Raw genomic sequence first — 12687 nt, 5'->3', positions numbered from 1 at the left:
TGAAGAGCTGATCATATGGGGTTGCACGGAAATCCCACGACTATGCTGCATGCCCAAACTCAGATCTCTTCGAAGCTTGGTTATAAAGGATTGTCCTAGAGTCTTAGTCTTGCAAGATAAACAGCTCCCATTCACGCTCAAGTCCTTGGTGGTTGATAGTTGTGAGGAACTAAGGTTTTTGTTGTTGGTGCAGCAGAACCGATATGCATTTGAGGAGCTGCAGCTTGTTAATTGCCCTAAGCTCAAACAGGTGTATGGGCTGGATTGGCTTTCCTTCCCAAGAATCTTAAGAATAGAACGATGCCTTCTCCTCCCGCTTCCACAAGATGATCGGCAGCCATCTATTCCTCCACATGTTGAAGATCAGCTCTCATCTATGCCTTACAGAGTGAAAATTGTTGATTGCCCTGGATTGAGTAACTGGTGTCAAATACGTAGTATCAAGTGCATTCAGGTACCCTCCATCCCAAATTTGAAGTGCTCCAATTGATCACTTGAAGACTTACACAATCGTACATTCTAAGATTGTTTGTTTTAAAGCTTCTATATGAAACATATGCAAGTTCTCTTATTCTCTTTTGCTAATGTACCAGGTCGCTTCAGGCAACAAGCTGACTATATTGAACACATGGGAGAACATAATGCATGGGTTTGATGATTTGACATCCGTTGAGCATCTTTGCTTCAGTAATTCTTGGGAACTCTTTCTGGAAATAGACTCCATACCCGTACTTGAAGAGTTGACCATATGGGGTTGCACGGACATCCCACCACTACGGTGCCTGCCCAAGCTCACATCTCTTCGAAGCTTGGTTATAAGGGACTGTCCTGGAGTCCAAGTCTTAGAAGATAAACTACTCCCATCCACGCTCCAGTCCTTAGTGGTTGATAGTTGTGAAGACTTAACGTTTTTGCTGTTGGCGCAGCAGAACCGAGATGCATTTAAGGAGCTGCAGCTTGTGAATTGCCCCAAGCTCATGTGGGTGGAAGGGTTAAATTGCCTTTTCTTCCCAAAAATCTTAAGAATAGAACGATGCCCTCAACTCTCGCTTCCACAAGATGATCGGTAGCCATCTATTCCTCGACCTGTCAAAATTGCAAGTAGCTATACTTGCATGTTGGCTAATTGCTCTGTTTCTTTATCTGTTGTTGCAGAGAAAATAGAGAGCAAAGAAACAATCGACGCTGGAACACAAGAGAAACAAGTGTTGGATAGTGTGAAGATCGAGCATGCTAATAGTGCAGAATCATCGGTATGGATCAGCACAACCCTATTAAATCCATTCTTAATTTTTTATCTAAAGAAAATTTTCAGTTTCTTTATTTCTTTTTTCCTTCGATACAAAATTAAACATGTGCCGGCATGGCGCGCAGAGATACTGTGCCTGCAGGTGTTTGGCATGAGCATGGGCACCGATATTTAAATCCTTGGTCAACATTAACCAAGTTTGATTGCTGCCATATTCTTTGAATATATAATTTGTTAAATAAAAAAATCAGTTTCTTGTCCAACTTGATCGTTTATTTGTTGGCATTATCCTGGCATCAATTCATTTTTTATTTTTTGGGAAATGATCTTGGCATCAATTTCTGAATGATCTTAACTAGTAGTGTGACACCCTGTTCACGGCCAACTAGGAGGATCTGGCCGTGATCCCCGCTATGCTCACGGCCAGCTAGGAGGAGCTAGCCGTGATCCTCGCAGCAAGGGAGGCAGGAATGCGCAACATCGCCGGAGCCGTGCCCCTCTTCTTTCCTTTCCGGCGGGCACCAATTTTGGAAGAATAGCATGAGGAGATCGCGGAATCCGTGGTTTCCTCCCTCTATTTCTTCTCCTCCCTGTCTGCATGGGCTCACCGAGCCCTTCTTCCTCCTCCAGAGCCCTTCTCCTTCCCTTCGTTCCTTTCTCCCTTTCCTTCTTCCTTCCTCTGCTCGGGCTCACTGTGCCCTGCCGTTGTGCTGTCAGATTCATAGCCACAGCCCCTCCAAATCAAGGTAAGCCTCTCCATTTCCTCCCCACCACAATCGGTGGGGTGGGCACTCTCCCCTCCCCCCCCCCCCAATCCACCTAAGAAAAGGGGAAAGGGGCAATGGAGAAGAAAGAAAAAAGAGAGAGAGAGAGAGAGAAAATAAGAGAAAAAATAAATAAATAAATAAAATAAAATAAAAAATAATTAATTAAATAAATAAATATATAAATAAAAAAAGATGAATAGCAAGTAATTTATTTTAACAGTTTTGATAGTTGCAGCAAAGTTGCCTAACCTTGGAGATTTTTGGTCTAACAGAGGTGACCATGGCAAAAATCTTATGAATTTCAAATTATTAATTAATCTTTAATACAAAATTTAAATCTTAACCATAGCAACTAAACCTAATGCATCATTGAATTGCACATGTCAAAATTTAAATCCTACGGAACATCTTATGATTGAGTAGTGGGCTTGCTTGATTTTGTGATCCACAGATGACGAGCGTGCTCAATCACCAATCATTTTGCTGATGGTTCATGTTTTGTGATTAGAAAAAATCTCATGCAAGAGACAAAACAAGAAGTCATTTACACGAGCAATAGCTCCATGGTATCGCTTCTTAAAATCGTCCGAAATAGCAAGAGCATAGAGATTTGATTTTGATTAGAATTAATTATCAAGAGATGGAGTAGGTACATAGGGTGAAATTTAATCTGGATTTCTTTGAGAAATTCAATACCGAATTCAGTCCAATCTTGTTAAATTTTTACAAACAGCTTCAATTAATAATTAAATTTTAAATTATTATTATTAGTATAATATTAAAGTAAGCTCAGTACAGCTCGGTCTAATAATATGAACCCACCACCGCCGGTTTCCTCTTTCTTTCGTCGCCATCTGCAGCTTTCTTCACCAGCGCGGGATTCCTTCCCCCTTTTCTTCCTTTCCGTCACCGCTTTTACTTCCAATCCTCTATTTATTGAATTCTTGACCCTAGATCTCGAATCCTTCCCCCTTAATTTCCAGATTCGAGGTGCGCTGAGATCTTATTAGGTTTTCCTTACTGTAGAAAGTTCGCTTCTTGGGATCTAGATTTCGTTCAATCGTTTCCTTTTGGTGCTTTCTTAGCGTTTTCCATGTGTTTTCTAGGGTTTCTGAAGTAATAATATGATGGATTCGTCATCTTTGAGCCAACCAGAGTTCGATTATTTGTTCAAGTTGTTGCTAATTGGGGATTCGGGGGTGGGGAAGAGCAGCCTCCTGCTGAGATTCACCTCGGACTCCTTCGACGATCTCTCCCCCACGATTGGTGAGATTTCAGATCCTTCCATTTGTTTCTTCGAGCTTTTCCAGTAATGCAGTGCGTTTAAATTGTACCGGTGGAGAGATTTATTAAGGAGTTCGATAATTTTTGTGCATACATCTAGAAATGAGAAAAATTTGAAGCTACTGGATTGAACTTATAATGTGTTATTGTGACTGAATGGTCTGTTTGTATACGTGGGGCTGATAATTATGAAAATCATGTGATCAATGAGTTATTATTGTAATTCTCGAGGGTGTGAGAGATATAAAGAATAATTGAAGAAACAATCACAGAGTACTAGTGCTTCTAAGAGTAAGCATTTGATATTATATGTGCGTACGAATTGGAAAAGTGAGATTTGCAGCTATATAGTTGAATTAATGCTGTATTGTTGTTTGCTAGTGGTTTGTGTATTTATTGATCAATGGTAATAGAAAAAATGTGTAATAACTGAGTTTTTGTTGTAATACTCGGACATATGAGACTGAGAGTTGCAAATGATGTCCGGTGGTTAAAATCATAGCAGCAGTTGCAGTGCAAAGCTTTTAAGTATGTGAATTTGATAATATTTTTACATCTAAATTGGAAAATGAAATGATCAGGTGCTACTGTGGTAGATTCGATACTGTGTTATGGTTTGTAAATGCTCTGTTTTATTTATTTATGGAGGATAATTAAGATACTGATGTATTTAACTAGTTTTTGTTGTAATACTTGAGGATGTTAGAGTTTTCAAGAACAAAGAACAATTTGTAGTTAGAATTGGTAGCAATGATCATAGAAAAAACATGTTAATTTGGTAGATATTTTGGAAATAATGATCTTAAGTCGTTCATAATAAGGACATCATAAAAATCCTCATTTGTCTTTTTATTGTGGTTGGTTCCAACAGGGTTACCTGTAATCTTTCTAATCATTATTTCCAACAAATTATCTTTTCTGATATTTGATTTGCTTCCTGTAGATTATGTGGCTCAGTTTGACTTTTCGGAACTGAATGTATTCTTGCATCAGATTTTCTTCATAGTAAAAATTTATTCTGAAAGAATTTTCGTCGAGGCTGGAGTTCAATAACATGCTAGCAGTGCAAGTTTTTCACAATTTTGTTTGTTTTATCAATTACTTCGATCAAAATCAAAGGCTTCATTTTTTTTGTTTTAGGTGTGGATTTCAAGGTAAAAATGGTTACAATTGGAGGCAAAAAGCTGAAGCTCGCAATCTGGGACACTGGTAACGATTTTGTTAGGATCCGTGCGGGCGTGTGTTTAGTCCCACATTGGTTATTCGCTGGAACTTGAGCTTCGTTGCGGGAGCTTGTAACTCGAGCCAATCGGGGGTATTAAGGTGGTTTAGGACGCTGGGTCACGCTTGTGAGTCTGGGTGCAAATGGAGCGTAAGGTTGGCTCGCCCTTTCCAAGTGGGGTAGCGGGATGTGCGCCTTGAGCGAAAGCTTGGGTCGCGCATCTCTTGAAGCGGAGGGAACCGCGTGAGGCTGGTTTCACAGAGCAGCGAACACCTCCCGCTCTCAACGGTGGAAGGACAACGGGCCGCCGCCCCATGTACCCTATGGTGTGAGGCCCAATAGTCCCACATCGGAAAGACTCGTTTCAGAGCCTGGGCATATGAGGCGGGTGTCTCCTAATCCTGCAGACGCGTTTTGGGTGGAAAACAAAACCGGGGAGGGGTGAAGGACGCTTGCGTGAAGCTCCAGAACCGGACAATATCTGGCAGGGGAGCCCCGTGTTCCCCCCTCATGTGGCCCCCACGTGGGCACTAGGTGCCTCACGTGCCTCGCAGAGGCGGGGGCGTGACATTTGGTATCAGAGCCGAGGACGGCTCTTGTCCGATGGTGGGAAGGGTGTGAGGCCCAATAGTCCCACATCGGAAAGACTCGTTTCAGAGCCTGGGCATATGAGGCGGGTGTCTCCTAATCCTGCAGACGCGTTTTGGGTGGAAAACAAAACCGGGGAGGGGTGAAGGACGCTTGCGTGAAGCTCCAGAACCGGACAATATCTGGCAGGGGAGCCCCGTGTTCCCCCCTCATGTGGCCCCCACGTGGGCACTAGGTGCCTCACGTGCCTCGCAGAGGCGGGGGCGTGACAGATTTAACTTGATTTATTGTATGAGATGTCACTTTGATTTCTTGTTTGGTCCTATAGTCATTTCATTTGCTTCTCTTGATTTATTCTAACTCCTGAGGTGTTGAATTTCACTTAATCCCCTGACCAATGCAATTCAGGCCTGAAAATTAACCCTATGAAGAGGATATATTATTTTTGTGATGCTATTGCCACAAGTTGAATTTTCTGAGCTGTTACATTCACCCTATTCTAAATAGTACAGGAACCAACAATAAGAAGCTTCGTGAGGACATAAAGAATGATCATGAAATGAATAGAGAGTGAAATTTGATTAAAATCCCACAATGAACTGGTAACTTTTTTCTGATGTGTGAGAAATGTGGTTATTTTTTTGGCATACGAGAATAGCAATATTAGCGTGGATAGTATGGAAATGTAATTCACCATTCAAACAACAACTATCTGGTGTTCTGAAAGCTCATAAGGCTTGTTATTTGCAAATGGAGAAGTTGCTTTTATTCATGGGAGAATAAGAGGTTGATCTTATAATTAAGTACATCCATCTACTAATACACCAGCCATTTTGGTATGATGGTAAGCACTATGTACTTATATATTACCATTTAAAACAATTAAAAATAATTTCATATTTCCTTCCCCTTTTACTCTTTATATGCAACTGCAGTTTTCATGACAAACTGTTTGATAACAAATGCTATGTAGTAGACATGCATTTATTTTCATGAGTTAATAGTATCATGAGCAATTCTGTATGTAGCAAGTTGACCAGGCATAATATGTTTTCAATGGATTTAGAGTTATGCACAACCAATCAGATCCCAATAAAACTTTAAATTGGTGAAATCTTTGCTCTGGATGACCTTTCCTCTTTGTCTTATTGCTTGAGCTTTGCAGGTTGCTTAAACCACAAAATGAACAAGGATTTTTCCCTTTAAACCAACTCGTCTTTGAGGAATAATGGCAGCCCCTCGTTTCTTTGAGCTGCCTTATGACCTGTAACAATTCATAGCGTGTTATTGTCAAGTTCAGATTGTTTGTGGATATATCTCAGACCTTGTTGGGTCGTACTTGGATCCACGAGGTCAATTTGATGTAAATAGGACATCAGGTTAAAGTTGAGTTTAAATGCTTGTTGAATGGCATTTTATGTTGGTGTCATTAGATCTAGTAATTCATAAGGTAGAGTGCAAACAATTAATGAAGCAACAAGAAGCTAACAAGTGACTGTGACCTCAAAAATGCACAAAAGCAGGATGCACTCCAAGCTTCTGGCACTAGCCTAGCTCCTGAAAGTCTATCAGCCTAGCCCCTTGGCATGTCCTAACCTATTTCTACATTGTTTTATCTCTTGTAATTGCAAGGAAAATTCTATTTCAAAAGATGAGAAGTCTTTAGATTAATTCTTGTGATTTGCAGTGGATCCTTCTATCTTATTTTATTCAGTAAGTTATACATGCATACATGTACACATATATTATGAGATTCTAAAAAGGCATTCTATGGTGTAATGCATGATCTATGACTTTTGAATGTAAATTAGTGATAACAGAAAAAGCATCTGTATCATGCAGGTGGACAAGAAAGGTTCAGAACTTTAACCAGCTCATATTACAGAGGAGCACAGGGGATCATCATGGGTATGCAATTATCAATTACTATCATGGGTATGCAATTATCAATTACTCCTTTCTATGCCGTTGAATTTGAATTTGATACCTTTTCATTTTATTAGATTCTAATACCATTCATTGATGAAGAGAAAATTTGGATGTTAGTTTTTCATATGCGCTGAAACTACTCTACTATTTCTCGTGTTCTAGTCAGCAATCTTGGTTTTCCTTCTACAATCCTTCAGTTCAATTGCCTAAGCTCAATGAACCAGGTGATCTATGTACATCATTATAGCCAATGTTGTGTCTGAAAAAAGATCAGCGGAACTGGTACCAGGTACCATACCGATTTTCTGGCGGCACAAGTCGGTACGAGCCCGTGCCGTGCCGTGTCGGGCCTGTACCGACAGAGGAAAGGGCATGCAGACCGTGGGAGAAAAAAAATAGAGAGAGAGAAAATGGGGAGAGAGGGAGGGAGAGAGGAGGCTGGCGGCGGAGGCTGGTGGCTGGTTTTTCTGTTTCGTTCGAAACAGAGGAACCGGCCATGGCCTCGCCTCCCGCAGCTTCCGCCAGCGTCTGCCACCCTCTGCCGGCCTCCCTCCCTCTCCCTCCTCCATTCGAAACAAAGGAACCAGCCGCAGCCTCGCCTCCCTCAGCCTCCACCAGCGTCCACCACCCTCCGCCGGCCTTTCTCTCTCTCTCTCTCCCTCTCCCTCCCTATCCCATTCGAAACAGAGGAACCGGCCGCGGCCTCGCCTCCCCACCCTCCGCCGGCTTCCCTCCCTCTCCCTTCCTCCTTTGCTCGCTCTCTCTTTCTTTCTTCTTCTCTGACTCCGGCAACAGTTTTTGTTTCCATTGCCGAAACCGTACCGGTGAGCTGTCAGTACGGCTCGGAACGGCTGGAACCATTCGGTTCGGGACAGTTCTCCGATCTTGGTCTGAAAAGTACATATACTATTATCTTTGGTACCTAAAAACTAAAAAGAATGCAGATATGGCTGCATGATCAAGACTACAACTTGGCAACCTCCAAATTCGGGAACACCATGTAGGATCCTTATCTCTGTGGGATATAATGATGCCCTAAAATGTAAATAAAATGATAAATAATAAAAAATTCCTTGTTATATAATTATATTTACCAATTTACAAGTGATGAATTGACAAATTGTTATTAAGGATAATTTGAATATTTATGTTGATAAAATATGTTGAAATGAACTATAACAAAAGGTTTTGTAGAGGATTATCTGTGGACACCACTTTAGGATTGGCTGTTCAAATCGTGGTTCAGGTGTCAGATCAAATCCATTAAGTGCTACGAAGCATGGATGCAAATACTGTGGCCAACCTTCAGCAAAAATAGGACAGAATCTGGCTATAATAGAAAATATCAAGTAAATAAATGTAAATATATCTGTGTCAAAAAAAAAGCATCCATGATGCATGATAGGTTACCTTAATAACATAGTCCATACCTTATACGATAACATCTGTACTACAATTACTGAAATTAAAATATCCATCATGATCCACAACTAAAAGGTTCATATTTGTTAAAGAAAGCCTTTTACCATCATACCTAAGTCTATCCAGGAATTATCTGGATATGAAAAGATACTTTAAGTATTGACACATAAACTTGCTTTGTCCAATGCATATCAGTGTGCCACACATATTAGATATAGCCTTGGCATGCAACAAGTATTTATGCATGTAGATTTAACCTGTCAATATCCAGCTATTATCTAATATTTGGAATGCAGTATTTTGCTGCTTCAGCTATGTAATCATAATCTAAGCTAGATAGTTGTGAGCACTATGAATTAGGGAAAGAGGCCATGAATTTTTGTTTGAGATGATGCAAGAATCAAATAAATAAATGAAAGAATTATAGATTTTTTTAAAGGTGAGAATTATAGATTCATTATCTGGAATTATTTCAGAAAAAATATCATATATACTTTAACACCCTTTCTCGCATAAAACCACAAAACTATAAATGGAACAAAAGTTAGAGGAGAAAATGACTTGTAAAAACAAATACTAAGGAAACATTTTTGTAAGAGAAAATGACTAAATGGTATATTTACCCCTCTATTACCTGTTCCTCTTTGTTGGCCTTAACTAACCAACCTAATAAGCATATGCCTTGGAGAGATACTGTCATTCAAAAAATAGTCCATCTACTATAAGAGCTAACATTAGATAATGTTATGTATCACCTCTTCTTAGCAAGTTATTAGTGAGACACCTAACCAACCAGAAATCAGATCAGCACCATGTAAGATTCACACATTCAAGCTAAGAGGACACTGCAAAGCTGAAACTGTAATCTTGTCTGCCTTAAACAGCTTCAAATATTCCTTGGATTGAGAAAGAGTTCTCGATCTATTCAGCGTCACTAATGACTCTTATCTAATAATATCTTGATATTTCAGCGGAATTTAGTTCTCAGATTATTCAGGTTGCCTTGCAGGTAGGACTATGTTATCTGATCTTTATATCTTCCTCTTAGCCATTTATCTTCTAATAAACTCAATATCTTTCCGATAAACTCAGATGACAAATGCAGTTAAAGGGAAAAAAGAAGGAACTGAGAACAATTTAGGAGAAGAAGATAGGACTAGGAAGAGAGGACAAGAAAGAAGAAAGAGCAAAAGGAGGTTACATTGAACAAGTGGAAAGGAGGATAATATACCGGGCTGGTTTTATTCTTGCTGCTCTTTGGTCCTACGGCTCAGATGTAAGGGAGGCATAAGGAGAAAAGGCGTAGTAAGGACTTATATCTGTAAACCTGGCTGGCCCTAGCTTAATGTTTTCTACCCTCACAAGACTGTATTTGCTTTGGTCCATAGCCTAAATATGCTATATGGCCACCATTTTCATTGTGTGTGTCTCCCAGTACATTGAATTAAACTCCTGCTTGAACCAGGAATCTCATGGCCATCTGAATTGCTTAGTCACACATCTGAGTGGGCAATCTTTCAGCTTTTACTTAATAGCTAATATATCTCTTCAACCAAGACTATATATCTTCTTTATGCAGATATACACTATGGTTTCTTTATAAATGTCATAATATCCACATAGCTTAATATTAGCATAGACAGTATGGTGAAAATGTTTGCTGATAATTTTTTTTTTCTCAGTAATTTATGACAGTTTATGATGTAACATGAAGGGAAACGTTCACCAACCTTGCTGATGTATGGGCTAAGGAAATAGACCTTTACTCAACTAATCAAATTGCATCAAAATGCTTGTTGGTAACAAGGTTGATAAGGTAATGTACATGTATATAGTTAGATCTTTATTTTTAATGTGGAATTTTGTATAATGCAATAAACCAGTCATTTAATTTCTATTTTGATATTATCTATCATGTTCTTAACCTTGGCATCATCTGTTGTATCTTTAGGTTTTTTTCCATATATTGAGAATACATGTTTAATTAAAAGAGGAATGGAAGTTTTTATGCTTTTTTATCTTTTCAGGAAAGTGGGAGAGTTTTCACAAAGAAGGAGGGCATTGACTTTGCTAGGGAATATGGATGTCTGTTTTTAGAATGTAGTGCAAAAACACGAGTCAACGTGGAGCAATGCTTTGAAGAGCTTGTCTTAAAGGTATGAAATACATCTGATGTTTCATCTGTTGGGAGATCTATCATCTATCGATTCTGAGATCTGGGTTATATTATCAACACAAAGTATCTGTTTCCAAGTCAGCTGTTATGATCATGAAAGATTGTGCTGCAATTGCTAGTTAGGCAAATGTCTGGAAAGCCAGTTTTACTTTTTGCGAACCCAGACCCTTTGATTTAGCTTAGATATATATATTTAGTGAAAGTAAAAATAGATTTATGCAAAGGTCTTGCATAACTTTTGAGGAATCTTTTGAAGAAAAGTCTTCTACATGGGATAATGATTCTATTTTTGCAATTTTTAAACAGCATTATTGTAGGATTTCCCATTATTATGTGGTATGCCTTTTCTTCTTTACCATAAAATGGCATTTAGCAGAGGATTTTTAACAAGTGCCATTGAGTTGTTAGCCTATTCTAGTTTTGTAGTACATTATCTCTATGCTTTGCTTGCGGTTTAAGTCTTGGGCATCCTAGATACCCATGCTAAATTCCAAGGGAGTATTTTCTGCCAGCTAGATTTCCGGATGCTTGAACTGTTTGTTGGTTTGCTCTATTAGTAATTTTTTTCTTTCACTTTCTTTGGCAATGTTTTAGATAAAAGGTATTCCGGATCTATCTTATTACCAGACTATCCTCTTCCTTGCTTTTGAGATTTTTCTTCTAGAGTTTTAGAGGAAGCACTGACCACTTAATGAGGAAAGAGAAAAGCATTAGAAGTATGAATAGATGGATCTTGAAATTGCATCTTCTATATACATGTTATCACAATAAGCTACTGGAGGTCTATTAAAAATATGAGTAATAATTGTTTACATCAATGGTACAGATCTTAGATACACCAAGCCTCTTGGCTGAGGATTCGGCAGGTGTGAAGAACAACATTTTTAAGCAGAAGCCACCACAAGCTGATGCTTCTACTAGCAGCTGCTGACTGTTCTCCTTTACCCAAGATCTTACACTTCAGATTTCTTGTGACAGCATACCCGCTGATGGCGATACAGATGGTGATTGGTGGTGATTTTATCTTTACATTGTTCATGTATGGTACTGTGAAATTAAACTCATGGTTCCAATATACAATTATATTTTACAATGAATATTATCTTTTGTGTTATCACAATTTCTTTCTGGTTGTAGAGTAGTTCTCATAAAGATGATGAAATGTAAATTAGTTTATCTGAGCTGAAATTTTGCTCTGTGAAATGGTGTGATGCCCTATCAGTATCCATCTTTGATTGTGTTGGGGTGACGTGGTGATATATTGGATAATCTTCAGTAGGATGTTCTCCAGGATTGATAGTCTTTAATCAGTTCTTTTGTCAAATAAATACCCATGCCTAATACAAGTTTTTATGAGAATTATCATGGGACTCAAAATAATGTATTGTTTGCAAATTTGATAGAAAAAACATAGGACCTTGGGGAAAAAAGGTATAAGAGTGCAAATTAAATAGTTCTCAAGTTTTATTTCCCCCAGCTAATGATCAAGTCTTTTAATTTCTTCACCCATTTTGCCGGTGTCCAGAGATAGGTTTTCATTACAATCTCTCCTCCTCCTTAAGATGTTTTCGAGACTTCTGAGATGTTTCAGCTTGATAGATTGAATTTGAGTTTGTATTGTGACATCCAATCAACCAGAGAAGAGTGGGTGAGAAAGGATTTCCATGATACATAAACAACCGCACTTCATAATAAACTAATCAGCACGCAAACTAATTATTATACATAAACAAGAGGGTTGCTCGCATGTGGGCTTGAGCTGACAATGCAATTTGAGCAAAATGGTGGTTTTGTGAGAATTAAGGGTGAACTGTATGCTTTTCCTCAAAAAGATGAATTGTATATTTTGAACCAATTTTTCTTATTTTTTACTATTGACAGTTATTTACTTGTGGCTGGAGTGAGTGCAAATGTAAACACACCTCTCTTCTATCCTAATTTTAGTGCTACTTGTTATCTTAAGAAAGAGGATATTATTCTGATTTCTCATGTACAATCATATCAAGTTTGTGAATAGTTTTCCCCCTCCTTGTTGAATAAAAAACAGTGG

General features: G+C 38.8%; 1 pseudogene; it reads left to right on the top strand.

Annotated features, from left to right (window-relative positions):
* Window positions 1-2275: 2275 nt before the first annotated feature.
* LOC113460945 lies at window positions 2276-11825 on the top strand (annotated as a pseudogene).
* Window positions 11826-12687: the final 862 nt, after the last annotated feature.

This window comes from Phoenix dactylifera, unplaced genomic scaffold (assembly GCF_009389715.1).
Source record: "Phoenix dactylifera cultivar Barhee BC4 unplaced genomic scaffold, palm_55x_up_171113_PBpolish2nd_filt_p 000913F, whole genome shotgun sequence".
In the NCBI taxonomy this organism is placed as follows: Eukaryota; Viridiplantae; Streptophyta; class Magnoliopsida; order Arecales; family Arecaceae; genus Phoenix; species Phoenix dactylifera.
The sequence above is the reverse complement of the archived record's forward strand: the minus strand, read 5'-3'. Positions and strand labels throughout refer to the sequence as shown.